A 23,459-nucleotide genomic window follows, 5' to 3' on the forward strand; every position below is an offset into this window, starting at 1 on the left:
TTCAAAGAAAATGGTTTGCAAATTAAAGAAATCCATCTATGGACTCAAACAAGCTTCTCGTCAATGATACTTTAAGTTTCATCAAGTTGTTATGTCTCATGGTTTTGAGAAAAATGCAGTTGATGATTGTGTGTACCATAAGTTTAGTGGGAGTAAGCATGTTTTCCTGATTTTATATGTTGATGATATATTGCTTGCTAGCAACGATATAGGCTATTTGCACGAAACCAAGAGATTTCTATCAAATCACTTTGAGATGAAAGATCTTGGGGACGCCTCTTTTGTGTTAGGGATATAAATTCATCGAGATCGCCATCTAGGCACTCTTGGATTGTCACAAAAGGGCTATATCGAGAAAGTTTTGAAACGGTTTGGCATGCAAGACTGTAAACCAGGTGATACTCCTGTGGCTAAGAGAGATAAGTTCAGTCTCACACAATGCGTAAAGAATGACTTTGAGAATAAAGAAATGAAGAAAATCCCTTATGCATCAGCTGTAGTGAGCCTTATGTATGATCAAGTTTGTATTCGTCCAGATATTGCATACATTGTTGGAATGTTGGGCAGAGATATCTAAGCAATCTAGGACTTGATCATTGGAAAGCAGTAAAGAGGGTTATGCTGTATTTGCAGAGAATGAAGGATAACATGCTCACTTACAGAAGGTTAGATCAACTTGAGATCATTGGATACACATGTTCTGACTTTGCTGGATGTCAAGATAGCCTGAAATCCACATCTGGCTATATCTTTGTCATAGCCAGAGGAGCTGTCTCTTGGAAAAGTGTCAAATAAACACTTACAACTACTTTCACCATGGAAGCAGTTGTTATGAGGCATCCAACCATGCATTATGGTTAAGGAATTTTGTCACAGGTCTACGCATAGTGAATAGTATTGATAGACCACTCAAATTGCTACGTGACAACAGGTCAGCAGTATTGTATGCCAACAATAACAAAAGCTTGACAAAATCAAAGCATATTGATGTCAAGTTTAGAGCTGTGAAGGAAAGAGTGGAGAGTAAACAATTGTCCTTAGAGCATATTAGCACAAACTCCATGATTACGGATCCTCTTACTAAGGGTTTACCACCCAAAGTATTTCATGAGCACACTACTCGTATGAGTGTCATGCCACATAAGGATATATAGTTTCAGTGGGAGTTTGTTATTTTATTGCTTGTATGACATAGACATATTTTGAATATTGTGGTTTCTAGTATTTCTACATAAATAAAGTATTCGGTTTGGTTTACTCTTCTATTAGACCATATTGTGATCTTGTTAAAGTTTAAAGTGGACCAGTTGGAAATAGACATTTTGGATCACAATTATGTTATTTCCATGCTACACACCTATGCTTGATTCATGTAAGACATTTATGGACCTAAAAAATAATGTATGTGGACTATACAGTTATGATTGTATTTATACGCTATCATATAGTTTAGCCCAAAAATAAAGTGATCCATTTAAGTAATTATTATTATTGTCAGGCTTAATTACGTCTTTTCACTACACGAAAAACAAAATTTGGCAACGGTTCAAATCCCCCCAAAGGCAACGGTTTTGAAACGTTGGGGATTTGAGGGGTGCCAAATCCCCAAATAGTTGGCAACGGTTAACCGTTGCCAACTATAATGGCGCCATTTTTTTTAATTACATTTAATGTAGTTGGCAACGGTTAACCGGTGCAATTGACTTGTGTTTTTTTTTTGGCGGCAATAATATATACATATATAATACCTATTGTTCAATAATAATAATTATTATTATAATATTAATATTAATAATAATAATTATTATTATTATAATATTAATAATAATAATTATTATTTTTATAATATTAATATTAATAATAATCATTATTAATATTATAATAGTAATAATAATTATTATGATAATAGTAACAATAATTAGTATTATTATTAACAAAACATATATAAATAATAATAACAATCGCAAGATATGATATAATTTAGAAAAATGTGTCATGTTACCTACAAACAATATTAATTAGTAATAATAATGTATAGTACACTAGTAAGGCCAGAATTGATGAAGTAAACGATATTTACAAATTAAATGTGATGTAGGTCGCCAACATGTCTCGAATTACATTGAGTTCCTCGCTCGTGTATGGATGTCCCGTTTTCCCCTTGAAAAACTTAGATTACACAAAACGTGAGTTAGTAGGAGTGAATTAATAATTGGGGTTAGTTAGTAGGAATGCCCCGAACAAAACTTGGAATAATACACAAAACGTAAGTGAACTCATACTTACTCATAATAACATGACATCATTACTTAGTTATATGTGACTAAGGATTGAAATTACAAGAAAATAGCAATTTGAGGGTTTTAGGTCGTATTTTCGATCAAAATAGCCCAAGTAAGTCCATTTTGACTACTAAGATGCCTATTTCCTATATTTCTTGTCTAGTGAACTAATAATTAGTTAAAACATATCATTATCACTTAGTTATAGGTGACTAATGCATGAGATTACAAGAAAAGAGCAAGTAAGTGGTTTTGGTACGCAATTTCAACCAAAATGGCTCAAGTAAGGCCATTTTGGCTTCAAGGATGCCTATTTACTATATTTCTTGTCTATTGAACTCATAATTAGTTAAAACATGTCATTATCACTTAGTTATAGGTGACTAATGCCTGAGATTACAAGAAAAGAGCAAGTAAGTGGTTTTGGTACGCAATTTCAACCAAAATGGCTCAAGTAAGGCCATTTTGGCTTCAAGGATGCCTATTTTCTATATTTTTTGTCTATTGAACTCATAATTAGTTAAAACATGTTATTATCACTTAGTTATAGGTGAATAATGCCTGAGATTACAAGAAAAGAGCAAGTAAGTGGTTTTGGTACGCAATTTCAACCAAAATGGCTCAAGTAAGGCCATTTTGGCTTCAAGGATGCCTATTTTCTATATTTCTTGTCTATTGAACTCATAATTAGTTAAAATATGTTATTATCACTTAGTTATAGGTGACTAATGCCTGAGATTACAAGAAAAGAGCAATTATGTGGTTTTGGAATGCAATTTCAACCAAAATGGCTCAAGTAAGGCCATTTTGGCTTATAGGATGCCTATTTTCTATATTTCTTGTCTATTGAACTCATAAGTAGTTAAAACATGTCATTATAACTTAGTTATAGGTGACTAATGCTTGAGATTACAAGAAAAGAGCAAGTAAGTGGTTTTGGAACGCAATTTCAACCAAAATGGCTCAAGTAAGGCCATTTGACTTCTAGGATGCCTATTTTCTATATTTCTTGTCTATTGAACTCATAATTAGTTAAAACATGTCATTATCACTTAGTTATAGGTGACTAATGCTTGAGATTACAAGAAACGAGCAATTATGTGGTTTTGGAACGCAATTTCAACCAAAATGGCATACCTCTTCAAGCTGATGTGTGTCTGTACAATGACTCATCACTATGTCATACATGAATCTCATCACGTATAGGCCACAATCAACTCCGTTTTGCTGTTGTGTGCACTATCATGAGGAACAAAGCACATGAATCAAATTGCATAGCAAATTAGCAACATCTTCTCATTGTATATTAAGAAAATCACAACATCATGTGGCATTACCGTGGGTGCTTTCCATGTAGGACCTCGAGGATAAGATAAGATAAATCCCTTTCGCAAAACTCTTGAACCCCATCAAAGAATTCCAATGTATCACGTCTACCATACATCCAGCTACGATCCTTCTCCATTAAGTAAATTGTCTCTAATCATGGCAACATATTACGAATAATGTACAATTGCTACATCTACTATATATATAAATCAAATTCAAACACACACCATGCATATAACTTTCATATAGATACAAAAATGAATATATGCTTCCAAAGGGTCCTTATCACTCCAACCTAACCCATCCTTGAACGTTTACTCTCACTAGTGAATGTACACTAGTAGAAAAAAAGAAATAGGCAACCCCCCTATGGCAACGGTTCATGAAAACCGTTGCCAACTTAAGTGAGCGCCATTTAAAATATCAGAGTTGGCAACGGTTAACCGTTGCCAATTTTTTTTTTTTTTTTTTTAAAAATATTGATTAACATTGGCAATGGTTAACCGTTGCCAACTGCGTTTTTAAAAAAAAAAAATAAATAAATAAAAGGTTCATGAATGGCAACGGTTAACAGTTGCTAATTTTCAAAAAAAAATTGCGGGTTTTGTCACTGTTCATCAACGTCTTCAATTCATTCAATTGCAAAAAAAAAAAAGGTTCTGCGTTTTCCCTCCTCCTTCCTCATTCAACTTGCTCCCCTCTTTCTCCATTGAAGTGGCCTGGTGCGAGGTACGAACCTCCATTGAAGAGCTAGCTGTGCGAACTTGCTCCTCTCCTTCTGCGTTTTCCCTCCTCCTTCCTCATTCCTTCAAATCTTGGTGTCTTCAACAATTCCCACGCAATCCCTCTTCTCTTCTCCCTCCATCTCCATTGAAGGGCTGTGCAAGCTTTCTCACCTCCATTGAAGGGCTGTGTGAGCTTTCTCACCTCCATTGAAGCAGCTTCAAGGTAAGTAGCTAGCAAATTAGGTTTTTGTGTGTATTTATTTGGGTTTCTTGTTTTTTGAATTACTATGCTGATTTGAGCTTGCATTGTGATATTCAATAATGTTTTGGGTTATTCTTTGTTGGCTTTTTCATAGATTGTTACCACCAAGGTTGAATTTACAATTAATTAAGTTCAAGTAAGTTTAGGTTAGTTTCGATAACTGAAGAATTATAGGTTAGTTTAGATAAGTGAAGAATTATAGTTTAGTTTAGGCTAATTTACAATTAATTATAGTCCCTTATTAGTTCAATTAATGGATGTATACATACTAACTTTTAATGTGTTTTTTGTCTTTGCGTTTTTATAGGTTCATATGTGAATTGAAGTTCAAGCTAGTTTAGTTTGAAGACTACACATTAATTAAGCTCAAGTGGGAAGTTAGAAAGAATACATCCATTGTGTTGGTATGAATTATAAACTTCTCTAAGCTATAAATATTTCTTTCTCTCTATTATTGTTTTAATACAAGTTTTTTCATGCTAGATATTAGATTTGTGTATTATATAATGACAAACTAAATACAACAATAAATATATGAAATGTTTGCATTGCATCATCATGTGCCTAGATACCCGTTCAAGGCTTTCTCATTAGGAGAAAGTCTTGAATAGTCCCCGGTTGGGACTGTTCTTGAACGTTTACTCTCACTTAGGTGGTGAATGTATGTCTTTTTTTCGATTTTAAGGAACATCTTGGCTTACCATTTCCTCGATCACCATGTTCTCTGGGTACATATATGGGTAAGTAATTACCTACGTCGTGTACTTGGAGAACTGGGGGGAAATGCTGCCGGATTTTCCTTAAAATTGGAAAGTTGACATACATTCACTAGTGAGAGTAAACGTTCAAGGATGGGTTAGGTTGGAGTGATAAGGACCCTTTGGAAGCATATATTCATTTGTGTATGTATATGAAAGTTATATGCATGGTGTGTGTTTGAATTTGATTTATATATATAGTAGATGTAGCAATTATACATTATCATTCGTAATATATTGCCATGTTTAGAGACAATTTACTTAATGGAGAAGGATCGTGGATGGATGTATGGTAGACGTGATACATTGGAAATCTTTAATGGGGTTCAAGAGTTCTGCGAGACGGCTTCATCTTATCAGCCCAGAATGGGTTTCGAGTGCCTCTATTGTCCTTGTGTTGATTGTAATAATGTGAAGGTGGTCAATAGTGTTGATATCATTAGAGATCATGTAGTTTGTCGTGGGTTTAGGGTTAAATATCATGTGTGGATTTGGCATGGTGAAGAAGGAGAGTACAGTGGGGATGTTATTGGGTATGATGTGCATGAAGATAGAAGCAATGATATCCGTGTGGACGAGGAATACAAGAATGATAAACATATTGATGATGATGGTGCTGAGGAGGGATTTGAGGATGATCATGTGGATGAGGTTGAGGATGAAGGTGTGGATGATATGATGCGTGGTTTTGAAGGTGACGTGTTTGAGTCATTATCGGAGGCTTCTAAAAAGCCTTTGTATCCTGGGTGCAAAAAATACTCCAAACTATCAGCCGTGCTTACTCTTTTTAACATTAAGTCGAAGCATGGGTGGACGGACAGTAGTTTTACTTCCTTGTTGAGCGTGTTAAGTGAGATGTTGCCCGATGGGAATGAAATTCCTAAGTCTTACTATTACGCTAAGAAGCTCATGTGTCAATTTGGTTTGGAGTATAAGAAGATACATGCATGTCCTAATGATTGTATTCTTTACCGAAATGAATATGAACAATTGGAGGAGTGTCCAAGATGCAAGAAGTCGCGCTACAAGCGCAAGAGTTGCAATGCTGGTACGAAGGGACCTCCTGCTAAGGTGTTGTGGTATCTTCCCATAATTCCAAGGTTTAAGCGTCTGTTCTCTTTACCAAAAGACGCTAAAAACTTGAGGTGGCATGCAAAGGGAAGAAAGAAAAACAGAATGCTGAAGCACCCAGCCGACTCCCCGCAATGGAAGAACCTTGATATGAAGTTTGGGGAATTTGGTGATGAAGTCAGAAATTTAAGGTTTGGTTTGTGCACGGACGGGATGAATCCATTTGGCACTCTTAGTACCTAGCACAGCACATGGCCGGTACTTTTAGTGATCTACAATTTGCCTCCTTGGCTGTGCATGAAACAGAAATATGTAATGCTTTCACTCTTGATATCGGGGCCAAGGCAACCTGGAAACGACATTGATGTGTATCTTGCGCCATTGGTTGATGATTTGAGAAAGATGTGGGACGAAGGGGTTTCCGTGTTTGATGCTCATAAGAATGAGATGTTCACATTGCGTGCAGCTCTTATGTGGACCGTTAATGATTTTCCTGCATATGGCAACTTGTCTGGGTATAAGAATAAAGGGAAGAAGGCATGTCCCATTTGTATTGATGATACGCCAAGCAGACGCCTTGATCATTCTTTCAAACAGGTGTATTTGAGGACAAGAAGGTTGCTCAGGCGCGATCACCCGTACCGTCGGCAAAAAAAGGCTTTCGATGGGACGGTGGAGGAGGGGACTGCTCCTAGGCCACTGACTAGTGAGGAGGTTTACGCTCGGGTCAAGGGTGTACGAACAATATTTGGGAAATTTGAAAAAGCGGCGGAATCAGTTGCTCTCTTTAAAAAAGAATCAATCTTTTGGTTGCTCCCGTACTGGAAAGAACATGACGTTAGGCATTGTCTTGATGTAATGCATATAGAGAAGAATGTGTGTGACGCTCTTGTGGGAACGCTGATGAATATTCAAAACAAGACAAAGGACGGAAAGAGTGCACGTTTAGATTTGGAAAAGATGGGGGTGCGTCCAGAATTGTGGGTTCAGCAAAGGGTTAGTAAGGGAAAGGAACAGGAAAAGGAAAAAGAAACGGGTTCGAAAAAGGGAAAGGGGAAGAGCAAAAGGGAAAGGCCGCGGATGCGTCGAAGAAGAAAAGTGAGGGAAAAGCCAAAGAGGGGAAGGCCTATTTACCTCCGGCTTGCTACACATTGTCAAGGGTAGAAAAACGGAGGTTTTGTGAATGTCTGTATTGCATTAAGGTTCCATCAGGGTACGCATCTAACATGAAAATATTTGTATCCTTAAATGGATAATTGAAGCTGACAAGTATGAAATCCCATGATTGTCATGTTCCGATGCAAGTTTTTCTACCAATTGCAATACGTGGTATTTTGCCAAAGCACGTGAGGGAAGCTATTACACGCCTCTGTTCGTTTTTCAATACAATATGTAGCAAAGTGCTTGATCCTTGTACCCTTGATGCTTTACAGGCGGATGTGGTTGTGACTTTGTGCAAATTTGAGATGTACTTCCCGCCCTCGTTTTTCGACATAATGGTGCATTTGATTCTTCATTTGGTGCGTGAGATTAAGTTGTGCGGTCCAGTGTTCTTGAGGTGGTGCTATCCTTTTGAAAGACACTTGGGTACATTGCAAGATAAAGTTAGGAATCGGGCTCACCCGGAAGGAAGTATGATTCAAGGGACTGTGGCCGAGGAGATTGGTAATTTTGTGGCCGACTATATAGCCGTTGCTGAACCTATTGGTATTCCTACTTCTCGACATGAAGGTAGACTTGATGGTCATGGCACAATCGGGTCGAAACGAATGTCACCTGATCGAGAGAAGTTCTTACAAGCACACCTATATGTGTTGCACCATGTTGCAGATGTTCACCCATATTTAGACGAGCACATGGATAGTTTGCGTGATGAGTTTCCGTCGAAAGGTGAAAGGGCACTGATGCAGTTGCACAATAAGAAGTTTGTGAGTTGGTTTCGTGATCGAGTGATGGGTGGAATGGATGAGAGTGTCACAGCTACAGTAAGGTGGCTTGCTTATGGTCCTAGGGATGATGTTCGCTCATTTGAGGGATATGACATAAATGGGTACACATTTTGGACTGAGCGTCAAGATCTGAAATCGTCCTCGACCCAAAACAGTGGTGTAACGGTTGTGGCATCGTCAAGGGAGTTTGCAAGTGCTAAGGATAAATCACCCGTTGATGCAGAGTTGTCATACTACGGTCGAATTCAAGAAATATGGGAGCTTGATTATTGTGACTTCACAATTGCTCTTTTCCGGTGTAAGTGGGTTGATAATATCAGGCGTAACGTCAAATTTGATGACTTTACTCTTGTAGATCTTGGCAACCTGAATGATAGTGCGGAACCGTTCATCCTTGCATCTCAAGCTAAGCAGGTGTTTTACGTATCTGACCCTGCCGACTCAAAATGGTCTATTGTGCTAGCCGGCAAAAGAAGAATCCTTGGTGTTGGAGATGTCGAGGATGAGGAAGAATATGGTGCCTTTGATGACTCGGCACCTTTCACCGTTCCTAGACCTGCTGTGCCAAATGAGATAGACGACCAAGCCAATTACATGAGATCCGACCACGATGAAGGAATATTAGATTGAGGTACTGTATATTTTCTGTTAGTTTGAATTGCAGGCGTAAAAAGAATAAAAAAATCACATTTTAGGTGAAAATGAATGAAATTGTTGAATTACTTGCCCATTTTTCTTATATTCTTTTAAATGAATAAAGTAACTTGCATCACCATTTTCAGAGTTTATTTGTATTATAATTCAGCAATTTATATATGATTATAAGTTTACCTTACAATTCAGCAGCTAATAACGTGTTATGTTTGTAATGACAAGTTTTAACATCTAATGGCGGACGATCGATTCCGTGTTCGAGTTGAGGATGTTGAATCTAACTTAGATGATTCATCTAATTATGGGGACCAGCCGTATGATGTGAACAAGGAAACTGATTTGGGTGAGCCAGAAGATCAGGCGCAAGATGTATTAGAGAGAATGGTAGATGACTTTGAAATTGCAGCTGAGCAAGCGCCTCCAATCGATAATGCCATTGTGGAGCCATTTCGTGAGGATCAAAGTGGAGCGGGGGTGCAGACACCAGCGAAGAAAAAGCAGAGGGGTCCGACGACAGCTTTCAAGAAACCTGTCGGTCCTATGGTCTTGGAGTATGACAGGTTAGGGCAACCCTCAGGTAAATGGCGTCGTCAGTATGCTGGTCAAGTTGGGATTTGTGCGCGCAAAATCCCCATTACGCTTCTTATGAGCGACGTACCTACAGGCTTGATTGACACGTTTTGGAATGATACCAGGGTAAGTTTGATTTGATGTGATTATTTATAAACAATTTCAATTTATTATTATGTTATGGGCAAACCAATAATGTTTGTTATTTGTGCTTGCAGAGTCTATTTAACATTCCAAATGAGTACGCCAAGCGAAGGGTGTTTGAATCCTTACTTGCGGCAAGATTCAGAAGCTTCAAGTGTAACTTAGTTCGTCGGTTTATCACAAAGAAACTTGTGAGGAAACCAAAGAACAAGAAAGGAGGTGGCAGTGATGATGATGTCATCGATGAAGAGAAACTCCCTTGGCAAATATGGCCTAGCATATCGAAGGATGATTGGGAGGCTTTCGTTCATCAAAAATGTAAAAAAGAAGAAATTGTACGTTTAAAGAACTCTGATGAATATTGTGTTGTAATTTATCGTCTTTTTTATTAGTAATGAAACTAACATATATATCTTTTTATGTAGGAAATGAGGGAGCAGAATTCCAGGAATGCATTGCAAAAGCAATACCACCATCATATGGGAGCAATGACGTATGATGAATGGAGGGATACGTGGGTGAGTAAAGGAGTATACCCCACTGCGCTTCTAGGGTCCTCCACAGCGCCGTCTGACTCCACGACCAGTACTTTGGTGAGTCGTGCTGGGGATTTCTTTTGCTCTATGCATTCGCGGGACAAGAAGACCGGAAAATGGTCCATCAAGGCTCCGGAAACCAAAGAAATGACAGATAAGCTGGTAAGCAACTATGAACTAGTGAACTAACTTATTCATTTGCATGTATATCACTTTATATAAACATTGACTTCATGTTGCCATTTTGTTTTTGCTACAGCTTGAGTACACTGGAGAGCTTGTTGAAGGCAAGCTCGTCCCGACGGTAGAGAAGGACCCCTTCACCTTGGCTATGGGAAAGCCCTACCATCCGGGACGGGTATTAGGTGCTGGGGGGAGCTTGCTAGGATGGGAGAAGGTAATGGGTCCCGAATATACCAAATCTGGAAGATCTCGAGCAAGTGTGAACTCGCCACAGAACTTCGATGCCACAGTGGCATCAATTAAAGAACAAGTGCGCAATGAGATGCACAAAGAGTTCAATGCATGGGCAAAGCAAATGAATTTGCCGACCTTGCCCTTTTCCTCGACAACACCGGCCGACGCAAGTAGCCACCCACGAAGAGAAGGAGAACAGGAGGTAAATGATTAGAATTCAACTCTATAAGTTTTGATATGCTGAGTTACGTGGGTACGGTTCTAATTAATGTTTCACTATCAATACACTATTGCAGATTGATACTCCTTCACATGCGAACTCAAGGGGGCTTGATACTCCGACACCTCATCACTTTCCTATTCTACAGGTGATTTTGTGCTTACTTGTTTGGATAATGATATTTGTTTTTGGATTGTGTTGTGAAATGGTTAAGTTGGCTGTGAAATGGTGTTTCTTCGCTGTGTTGAGTAGTTTGTGTTGCTTTAATTTGTTGATGTGATGTGTTGTTGTCTGCTTCTCCTTCTCCTCCTCCTTCTCTTTCTTCTCCTTCTCCTTCTCCTCCTCCTCCTCCTCCTCCTCCTCCTCCTCCTCCTCCTCCTCCTTCTCTTTCTTCTCCTTCTCCTCCTCCTCCTCCTCCTCCTCCTCCTCCTCCTCCTCCTCCTCCTTCTCTTTCTTCTCCTTCTCCTTCTCTTTCTTCTCCTTCTTCTTCTCTTCTTCTCCTTCTCCTCCTTCTCCTCCTTCTCTTTCTTCTCCTTCTCCTCCTCCTTCTCTTTCTTCTCCTTCTCCTTCTATTTCTTCTCCTTCTCCTTCTCTCCCTTCTCCTTCTCTCCCTTCTCCTTCTCTTTCTTCTCCTTCTCCTTCTCCTTCTCCTTCTTCTCCTTCTCCTTCTTCTCCTTCTCTTTCTTCTCCTTCTCCTTCTCTTTCTCCTTCTCCTCCTTCTCCTCCTCCTCCTTCTCCTCCTCCTCCTCCTCCTCCTCCTCCTCCTTCTCTTTCTTCTCGAGGAGGCTGCAGCACAGCGAGGAGGCTGCTGTGCAGCACTGCAGCTGCTGTGCAGCCTCCTCGCTGTGCACACGCTGCCCTTCCTGCCCGGTTTCCGTTTTTTTTTGCACTTGTTTTGGTTTTTTTTTTTTTTTTTGCGCCTAAGATACTAAGTTATGAATATTTATGGCTTGAAACAACCTAAAAAAAGCAATTTCACAAGTTTTAGGTTCAATTAGAGTGTTTACGGCTCGAAATGGCCTAAATGAGTTCTAACTTGCCCATTTTCTATGTTTTTTGCTCAATTCTTGATTTAACTCCTATATTACACCTAATATGCTTAGTTATGAATATTTGTGGCTTGAAACAACCTAAAAAATCAATTTCACAAGTTTTAGGTTCATTTAGAGTGTTTTCGGCTCGAAATGGCCTAAATGAGTTCTAACTTGCCCATTTTCCATGTTTTTTGCTCAAGTCTTGATTTAACTCCTATATTACACCTAATATGCTTAGTTATGAATATTTAAATGAAGTATCTTCCTAATTGGTGCAGGAAGAGACCCGTTGTGAACTTCTTCACCCGGGGGAATCATATGATGGACCTTTGAAAGTTGTTGCCTATAGTAGTGCACAACCGGCCGAACAAGGCACGGTCCATCTTCGACCTCTTCTGCCCGAGCATTATTCTGTCGGGATTCATTTTGTGGTTCCCGGGTTCGAGGAGATCTTAATACCTATGCCCGTGGAGGAGGATGAGTTCACTACACTCTTGGCAGCAAAAGATAGTTTTGTGCAATGGCCAACTGCTTGGATACGGTTGATGAACCAGGTAATTAAGATTTAGATTTCACGATTTAATCTTTTCTTCCCAAGAGTTGGATGGAAATCTTTTCTAACTATTTATATGATTTGTCTTATTAGCCATCGAAGAAAAGCCAAACTCCAAAGAAGAGGGTGGAGGGGCCAAAGAACAGGAGTGAACATGGCTCGGTGAGTGGAAAAGCGTCGATGAAGAGCCCTTCACGATGTTCAGCTACGCAAGCTACTCCATTAGTTGAAGACACGGTGCTTCAATCGCTATCTCAGGAGTTAGCTTATTTGCACAACCGTGTTTGCGTGTTGCCTAATGACAGCCCCATCCAAATCCAACTTCCTAAGGAAATGTTCCACTACGATGATGATGCAACGGCATGGCTATTCAAAGAAGATGTGAAGAAATTTCTAAGTGGTGCGATGCTTAACATTTCCCTCATTCAAATATCCATGAGGTAATTCAACTGATACTCAATTTATATTATTCAGTTTAGTGGTGTTTGTCGTTTGGTTTTCGATTAACGTTGTGATATCATGCATAGGGGTGTACATAAAAAGGACCGGACCTGAAAACCGACCTGACCCGGACCTGTTTGGACCGGACCTGACCCGGACCTGTTTGGACCGGACCTGACCCGGACCTGTAGATTCAGGTCCGGTCCCGGTCCTTGAAAATCAAGGTTCCCGGTCCCGGTCCGGATCAGGTCCAAACCCGGGGTTTTCAGGTCTGGACCTGAAACCCGGTAAAAATGCCTTTTTTATTAAAAAAAAAAATCCGAATTTCAAAACAAGTCTGTTCATTTTTGTAACCCACTAACCCTAACTCACTCCTCACTCACGCACTCTCTCTCTCAGCCGACACCACACCAACACTCACTCCCTCACGCAGCAGATCTGCACAGACACCAGTCGCCACCGCCCAGACACCAGTCGCCACCACCCACCAGACCAGCAGCACGGAAACCTCTACACGCTGCATCAGCCAGACTACCATCTTCGTCCACCTGCACGAACTCCTTCACGGTGGGATTTGTAAGTTCTTTTTTTTTTTTTAATTAAATCGAATTATATTTGAATTGGATATTTTTTTAATTTGAAATGTTGAATTAAATGTGAGGCATTCATATGTTTATTCATGTTTCAATTGCTAATAATGATTGTTTGATGTTTGCATGTTGAAATTCTGTTTTTTAGTTCATTTTTTTCGAATTCATGTTTTTTTTTGAGTTTTTTATTTATTTAAAGTAACTGTTTTTGAATTTTTTTAGTTCAATTGTTTCGAATTCATGTTGAATTTTGGTTTCTTTCGATTTGTGAGTTTAAAATCTGTTTATATTGTGAATTTGCTGGGAGTAGATTGATAAATCAGGGAAATACGCAGGTTGGACGAGGGGAAAAGGAAGGTTTCATAGCTGTTGTATCTAATTTCTCTCTTTAGTTGTTGGTGTGTTATGTCTTTCGTATGACTGTGTCATTAGTGGTAATTCCCCTAAGTGACTTTGATCACATGTTTAAGGACTAATGTATTTGTAATATTTGTGGTACTCTCTTTTCATGTACTCAGTTGTTGTATTTCATGTTTATTGTATGAACTGTGTTCTAGTGTTGTGCACTTGTGCTGTGATGCTTGTTCTATTTTTGGTACTCTGTTGTTTCTTATTTGCAATTTTTTTTTGTTAACTTTTTAATATTAAAGTGCCCTTCTAATTAATTAATTAACTCAAACTAAAGCCAAATTAGTTATTAATTTTTTGTTAACACATTCCTTTGAAAATTTATCTAACTTTGTCTAAAGACCAGAAAGGAAGTTAATTGGGAAATGAATCATTTCAGAACTTATGAAATGTTCAGTTACAAAATATTTGTTTCATTATTTTGGCTACTCTACTTGTTGTATAACTTATGGAACAGTTTAAAATCTGTTTATATTTTCAGAATATATGCAATGTAGTATTCTGTGAATTTTTGTAAATTTGTTGGACAGTGTACTAATCAAATGTAATTTAATGAATTATTTGTTATATTTGAGACTTAGAGATTTTATGTAGTTTTTGTTATTGATATTTTTAGGTTTTATGTAAACAGGTCCATAAACAGGTCTATAAACAGGTCCAACAAGTTATTTATTTTCTTTTTTTTAAAAAACACACAAAATAGGTCTGTTCAGGTCTGGACCTGACCCGGACCTGATTGCTCAGGTCTGGACCTGACCCGGACCTGCTGAATCAGGTCCGGTCCCCGGTCCTCAAAATTGGTTGATTCAGGTCCTGGTCCTAACAGGTCCGGTCCGGTTTTGGACCGGTGTACACCCCTAATCATGCATGCAGAGCACTCCAGGAGCAAATATGGGAGCTTGAATCTCCTTGTCAAGTTGGGTGGTTGTGCCTTGAGCAGATGTCCACTGCTAGAATCTTAGGCAACTCCGCTGCGTGTTGTACTATGCTGAACGGGGTATCAGGCAATCAGTGAGTACGGGAGACAAGTTCATATTCGTCCCATACTATGAGGAGTACGTCTGATTATGCTAGTCAAGTTCGTTTGTTTTCCCAGTTTATTTGTTGTAATAGGCTAACTATTGATTTGTTTGTTTCGTGTGTAGTTATCATTGGACCCTACTTGTGATTTGTGTTTCCAGTAACACAATCTTCTACTTTGATTCTGCTCGGTTACCTCAAGTAAGAAAGCACCTCGTGAGGTCCATACTGCAAAAGTAAGCATCTAGTTTGTTTCACTTCTGATTATTCATTTTTCATATCTTAACTCATATGTATTGATTATACTAGTCAAATTTGAACTTATTACTTTGATTTTTTGTAGTACCATGAAGAAGATAAATCCTCGATCTTCTCGAGGTCCTACATGGAAAGCACCCAAGGTAATTCACCCATGATGTTGTGATTTTCTTACTTTACAATGCTTAAGATGTTGCTTATTTGCTATGCATTTTGATTCATGTGCTTTGTTCCTCATGCTAGTGCGCACAACAGGAAAACGGAGTTGACTGTGGCCTATACGTTATGAGATTCATGTATGACATAGTGATGAGTCACTGTACAGACACACGTCAGCTTGAAGAGGTATGCCATTTTGGTTGAAATTGCGTCCCAAAACCACTTACTTGCTCTTTTCTTGTAATCTCAAGCATTAGTCACATTTAACTAAGTGATAATGACATGTTTTAACTAGTTATGAGTTCAATAGACATGAATTGTAGAAAATAGGCATCCTAGTAGCCAAAATGGCCTTACTTGAGCCATTTTGGTTGAAATTGCGTCCCATAACCTCTAACTTGCTCTTTTCTTGTAATCTCAAGCATTAGTCACCTATAACTAAGTGATAATGACATATTTTAACTAGTTATGAGTTCAATAGACATGAATTGTAGAAAATAGGCATCCTAGTAGCCAAAATGGCCTTACTTGAGCCATTTTGGTTGAAATTGCGTCCCATAACCTCTTACTTACTCTTTTCTGGTAATCTCAAGCATTAGTCACCTATAACTAAGTGATAATGACATGTTTTAACTAGTTATGAGTTCAATAGACAAGAAATATAGAAAATAGGCATCCTAGTAGCCAAAATGGCCTTACTTGAGCCATTTTGGTTGAAATTGCGTCCCAAAACCTCTTACTTGCTCTTTTCTAGTAATCTCAAGCATTAGTCACCTATAACTAACCCCAATTATTATTATTTCACTTCTACTAACTCACGTTTTGTGTATTCTAAGTTTTGCAAGGGGCAAACGGGACTTCCATACACGAGTGAGGAACTCCATGTAATTCGGGAGATGTTGGCGACCTACGTCACATTTAATTTGTAAATATCGTCATACATTTTTGTACTATATCATCTCTTCATCAATCCTAGGCTTAGCTTATTAATTATGTACTATACATGAAACATTTTTCTAATTTATATCATCTCTTGCGATTGTTATTATTAATTATTTATGTTTTGTTATTAATGTTACTAATTATTGTTACTATTATCATATATAATAATAATAAGTATTATTATTATTATTATTACTATTATAATATTAATAATAATAATTATTATTAATATAATAATAATTATTATTATTATTATTAATATTGCAGCAAAAAAAAAGGTCAATATTAATGCAGCCAAAAAAAAAAAAAAAAAACAAAAAAAGGTCAATATTAGTGCAGCCAAAAAAAAAAAAAACCAATACAGGTCATTGGCAACGGTTAACCGTTGCCAATGTTTAAAAAATAAAAATAAAAAAAGCGCGCCATTGGCTTTGGCAACGGTTAACCGTTGCCAACTCAAGCAATTGGCAACGGTTAACCGTTGCCAATTACTTTTAAAAACAAAAAAAAAGGAGGCATGGTTAATGGCAACTGTTAACCGTTGCCAATTGGTTGAGTTGGCAACGGTTTTGAACCGTTGCCAATTTATTTGGGATTTGGCAACCCTCAAATACTCAACGGTTCAAAACCGTTGCCTTTGGGGGGGGGGGGTTTGAACCGTTGCCAATTTCCTTTTTTCGTGTAGTGGTATGTCAACTTTCCAATTTTAAGGAAAATCCGGCAGCATTTCCCCCCAGTTCTCCAAGTACACGACGTAGGTAATTACTTACCCACATATGTACCCAGAGAACATGGTGATCGAGGAAATGGTAAGCCAAGATGTTCCTTAAAATCGAAAAAAAGACATACATTCACCACCTAAGTGAGAGTAAACGTTCAAGAACAGTCCCAACCGGGGACTATTCAAGACTTTCTCCTAATGAGAAAGCCTTGAACGGGTATCTAGGCACATGATGATGCAATGCAAACATTTCATATATTTATTGTTGTATTTAGTTTGTCATTATATAATACACAAATCTAATATCTAGCATGAAAAAACGTTTATTAAAACAGTGATAGAGAGAAAGAAATATTTATAGCTTAGAGAAGTTTATAATTCATACCAACACAATGGATGTATTCTTTCTAACTTCCCACTTGAGCTAAATTAATGTGTAGTCTTCAAACTTAACTAGCTTAAACTTCAATTCACATATGAACCTATAAAACGCAAAAAGAAAAAACAAAACAAAAAACAAATTAAAAGTTAGTAAGTATGTATGAGAAATGGATAATAAATACAAATAGGGACATATGATTAAAGAGAACGAGAAAATGGAGATACTCTAAAGTTAGCAAGCAAATGTGAAACTATGCATGCCCCCCCTAAATGGTTCATTCTAACACCCCCCCTAAGGCAATAACAATACTCTTATTATTATATATGCATCAATATATAATTAAGGTCAAAGTCCATTAAATCAAACAATTAAATTAGACAAATTAAATTTAGACTTAACTATAACATATTTTAATTCACAACTATAAATCTACCACAACTATAAATCTACCATACCATTATATCAATAATGCTTAATATAAAGAGTACTTTGTATAATTGTATGTCATGAATAATGGGTTTCAAAATTATACCTGAAATGGCGCTTTAGACCAACCGTGAGAGCAAGCAAGAAGCTTGTTGTACGTGGAGGGGGGGCAATGCGCGTCTATATTGACAAACCTTAGATTACAGGAACTTATAATTACTACATTGTAAAGCAAATCCACCAAAAAGTCGAAGGAATTCATCAATGGAGGGATATAAGTAAAACCTAATTGCTACTTACCTTAGGTTGAAGACAATGGAGGGAGTTATTGCCGGAGTACGACGCGAGTACGGTCTCCAATGGAGGTGAGAAAGCTCGCAGCACTTAGCTTCAATGGAGGAACGACGAAGAGGGGAGCTGAGTTGAATGAAGCAGCGTGCTAAGGAGAAGAGAGGAGGGGAACCTAAAACACGCTTGATTTTGAAGAATTGAAGAAGAAGAACAATGTAACAGTATAAAACCCGGGTTTTTTTTTCCAAAATTGGCAACGATTAACCGATGCCAACTCTAACCCTTTTAATTTTTTTTTTAAAATAATCAGTTGGCAACGGTTAACCGGTGCCAACTCTAACCCTTTTATTTTTTCTTCTTTTTTAAAAAAAAAATAATCAGTTGGAAACGGTTAACCGATGCCAACTCTAACCTATTTTTTTTTTTTTAAAAAAAAATTAAACAGTTGGCAACGGTTAACCGGTGCCAACTCTGAAATTTTAATTGGCGCTCATTTTAGTTGGCACCGATTTTCATGAACCGCTGCCGTAGGGGGGGTGCCTATTTAGTTTTTTCTACTAGTGTTTATAGGGTATGGGTTTAGTTTCATGTGTAGAGACCGTTGGACCTTTTCTAATGCATGATGGGCAGATTAGGGAAGGAAGTCTATATAAATAGACATTTAGGGTTATGGTCCCTAGTAGTACATACAATAGACTCTCAGTTATATCCCATCAATAGAGAGAAAATCACTACAAGAAAACAGCCGAATTCCGACGGACCATTTCCGACGGACATGTTTTTTTCGTCAGAAATCCAGTAAATTTCGACCAAATAAAATTCCGCCGAAAATTTACGACGGATTTCCTACGAACTAAAAATCCGTCGGAATTTATGGGCTTTCCGACGGAATATTCCGTCGGAAATTTCCGACGGATTATTCCGTCGAAACATTAAATTTCCGGTGGAAATAAAATCCGTCGGAGATTTCCGACGGAATATTCCGTCGGAAAATAATTAAATAAAAAAAAACTTACCCTAAAAAACCCTAAACAAAACCCGGTTCCCCCCTTTAATTCTCATTTCTCTCTCCTCTCTTCTCCTTCTTCTTTTACGTTTCTCTTTACTTCTCCATCTCCTCTCTTCTCGTTCTTTTCATTCCTTTCTCTTTCCTTTCTCCTTCTCCTCTTTCTCCTTCTTTCTATCTACGTCTCTTATTAACATCAACATCAACAATCGCAACAACAACAACCACATCCGCAACAACCAACGCCGCTTCAACCACCACCAGTCGTTGCGTCGTCCGCCGTCAAGCACCGTAGAAGGTCGGAAATATAGATTAAATATTGGTTAGTTTGTAGATCTAGGTTTATTTTTCACAAATTTATGATTATAATTCATTTTTATGATGAAATTGTAATATAAGTTTTTAAATTTTGTAATGTAAGTTTGTAATTTTTCGGATTTTCGGACTATCTAATATATAAATTGTTTGTTTCGATTTTGTGGTTTTTGTTTCGATTTCTTTTTTATTTTTTATTTTTGAAGTTTCGGTTTTTTGTTTTTTTTTTTCGGTTTTTTTTTTTGTTTTTGGTTTCAATTTTGTGGTTTTTGTGGGTTGTGGGGGTGACGAGGTGGAGATACGGTGGTTTTGGGGGTGGCCAGGTGGAGATACGGTGGGTGGGAGGTGGGGGTGGTCTGGGTGGGTACAGTGTGGGTGGGGGTGGCGAGGTGGAGATCGATACGGTGGGTGTGCGTGGGCTGGGTGGGTGTCGGTGGTCTGGGGTGGGTGTGGGTGGGGGTGGTCTGGGGTGGGTGTGGGTGGGGGTGGTCTGGGTGGGTGTGGGTGGGTGTTGGTGTGGGTGGTCTGGCAGGTGGGGTGGGGGCTGTTTTTTTTTTTTATTTTTTTTTTACTGACTTTTCCGTGGAATCCTATCCAACGGAATTTTAAATAAAGTCAAAAATAGGGCCGACAGAATTAGATCCGTCGGAATAACGCCTTTCGACGGAATTTCCGCCGGAAAAGGTCGAATTAGTCACATATTCTATTTTGTTACGGCTCATGTACTCTATTTATTTACGTTAGAAAAATTAATGCACATTTAGAATAGATATATAGATTACAATTAGACTTTCAGACAATCCTCATGATTACTTAACAAATGAAGGATTAATTGGAGATAAGAAGGGAAATTAAAAAATGTACAAATATTATACAAGGACGGCAGAACAAATCCCGAATGAGGCCAAATGCCCAAAAATATTGCAATAGTTAAAAAGTTGCACATTTTAGAATTGAAGTTGGAAGATTCATGTCTACGACCATCTTTTTTTTTTTTTTTTTTTTTTTTTTTTTTTTTTGAGGCAGTCTACGACCATTTAACACTGAGCATTCTCAATGTTTTCACAAAGGAGCTGTAATCTACAACAATTTACCACTAAATTTTTTCAATATTTTAACAAAATTGCTGTGATCCTTCAATTAACAATTTGTTTTCCAATGTATTCCTAACTTGTAGAAAATTTTCAAAGGGCTTAATGAAACTTTTTCTAAAATCTTCAAGGCCGGCCTAATAAATAGATTTGTCACGAGGTACAATGTTTATATATTAGTAACTAAATGGCCAATAACATTAGCTATGTATGAACTGCTCGATTTGTCTCACGATAGACGTGTCTAATACCTCACTTCTCAAATTTGTTGAGAAAAATACGAATGACTGCAATGATGTAATCAATCTGCCACAGGCCATCTATAAACCTTTGACTAAGTAAATCTTTTTTGATGAAGACTAAGTAAATTACTAAGAGGCTACCACGACCTTTAATTTGAATATTTTTCATGCCTTGTTTAGTCACAATAAAAATGCCCTTCTGGAGAGTCGACGATTCGGCTATGAAGCATTTTAGTATTGTTAAGATTGAAAGCACATACGTTTTGAAGATTGTCGACGCTAAATGATGACTCCTACTGCTGTTGAATGACACTTTCAACAATTGATGCAGTAGTGTATCAATGCACAAGTAATGAACCTTTGATTAGTGTTTGCAATTCACACCTTCTAACACAAATATTATAATTTCCGAGTAGTAGGCCAATAAGCTAAGGTACTACTTAATTACTTTGTGTTAAAGGACCAATACTCAACCAAAGTAATGAACCTTTGATTAGCGTTTTCAATTCACACCTTCAAACACAATGAATATTATAATTTCCAAGTAGTAGAAGCCAATAAGCTAAGGTTCTGCTTAATTAATCGTGTTAAAGGACCAACTTAACCAAAAGCTTAAGCTAATAGTTGCGGCCCAAAAATATGTTTTTATACTCTATCACACGCCCCTCACATGAGTGCCTTTTGGGCCTTATATGTGGATGCAACATGGGTCTTTCGTATGCCTTGCGCGAAATATTCCACTTTGAAAGGAGGGGTGGATGAGATTCGAACCCGTGACCTTTGTGTTACAAAGGATCCGATACCATATTAAACGACCATCTCTACCAAAAGGTTAAACTTATGGTTGAGGCCCAGGAATATGTTTTTATACTCTATCACTCTGTATATTATTACTCCGTAGTCTGTAACCGCCTATCAAAGCTCACCCAAAAATCAAGAATAAAGAGATGCTACTATTAGTAATTTTGAAGATTGTCATGATTCGAAGATTACGTGAAGGTTGCAGACAATCCCAAGCTAAGTAATAATCCACATCTCAAGAAAACAAGACATTCGTATTAATAGTGGGGGCTATCATCAATTTTTCAAGCTAAGATTTTGTACTTAGCTCCCATGTGGAAGTTTTTCGATCAAGTAATAAATTAGGCGTTGTTTAGCCTAGAATATTTGTCACGCTTTTCAATGGGCAATTTATTCAAGAAGCTAATTGGATCACGAGTATGGCTCCCATAGTCATATGTAAATTGATCATTGTAGCAATCATCAACTCCTTTCAATTTATACACAAACTGAATATGGAGTAATATTTATCACTCATAAAAATGATTTTTTAATGTAATATCTCCTAGAAACAGACTTTACAGGATCCAAGTACATTTAATAAATTGATTTGCTTGTTTGAGACTTCTTAATCCTTTTGCTTATCAAAACAAAATGCATAATATCATAAAATATGGTATCTACTATCTAGTACTAGTATGTATATTTTGCTAATAATGTTATAGATTAACAATGTGAAATTTTCACCTAGTGACAAGATTAAGAATATGTGTACAATGTCCCATCACTATTTATAATTTATATTGCCGCTATGGCTCAATCGAATAATAAAATTACATCGTAATATAGATTAGTCTTCTTATTAATGAATAATTATTAGAGCTACTAGTAGTATGAAGCATTTAGAAGCAATACAAAAAGGCTTCCCGTAGAACCGTAGACAAAGAGAGAAAAAGAAGGTAAAAGGTGAAAAGGAGGGAACATCACATTCACATCCCTATGTCAAGGGTGGATCAAAACTAAGTAAGCAAATTTGTCGATGTGGCTCCCATTAAAACTAGCAAAAGTAGACCACTAAGTAATTGTTAAATATTGCATCACATATTCCTTGAAACTTAAGTAAGAAATTTGATTGGCTACATAAATTTGACATGGGCCCGTTTTTCAATTATTCGGACTATATGTCTATTGTAGGATGGGCCCATAAATTTTATTGGGTTTGAAAACATTGAATTTGCTATTTTCTTGTTATATTATCCTTTATGAAAACGTTGAATTTGCTATTCTCTTGCTTTATTATCCTTTATGATTTACTTATTGGGAAGGTAGTATTATCATGAATCATGCTACTTGATATGGTTTGATCCATGATTTATATTTTGGAAAACTATGTTTGCTACCAAATGAGTTACCCATCAACCTTACTTTAAGTAACTTATAATAAGGCTTTGTTCACTTAACCTTATTTTTGCTGAATTGAAATTATTTTTACTGAATTGAAATTATTTTTGCTGAACTTAAATTATTTTTACTGATTCTTTGTTATATTTCTTCTTTAAAATGACAAAATTTTACTAAATTGAAATTATTATTACTGAACTGAAATCATTTTTGCTGAATTGAAATTATTTTTACTGAATTGAAATTATTTTTACTGAATATTATTTTGTTAAGATGAATTGAACAGAGTCTAAGAAGGAAGAAAAAGGCTAGCATATAGCCATATACTTCATATATGCTAATATACACGTGTTTTACAATGAAATAATAAATGGAGCAGAACAACCATGTATTACCTAAGGCATTATTGTAACACTTTTATAAGATGGAGGGACTATTGAGGAAATACAAGTTTATCTCCGTGATAAACAAAATTTGTTTAT

At 37.2% G+C, this 23,459-nt stretch overlaps 1 long non-coding RNA gene across 1 annotated transcript; it reads left to right on the forward strand.

Annotated features, from left to right (window-relative positions):
* Positions 1-15,331: 15,331 nt before the first annotated feature.
* Positions 15,332-16,391, forward strand: LOC110725834. The gene is made up of 3 exons (XR_002512238.1): positions 15,332-15,364; positions 15,465-15,566; positions 16,217-16,391. It is a non-coding gene; the product is annotated as an uncharacterized LOC110725834 (long non-coding RNA).
* The last annotated feature ends 7,068 nt before the right edge of the window (positions 16,392-23,459 follow it).

The sequence above is a fragment of the Chenopodium quinoa genome, unplaced genomic scaffold (genome assembly GCF_001683475.1).
Source record: "Chenopodium quinoa cultivar QQ74 unplaced genomic scaffold, ASM168347v1, whole genome shotgun sequence".
Taxonomy (NCBI): Eukaryota; Viridiplantae; Streptophyta; class Magnoliopsida; order Caryophyllales; family Amaranthaceae; genus Chenopodium; species Chenopodium quinoa.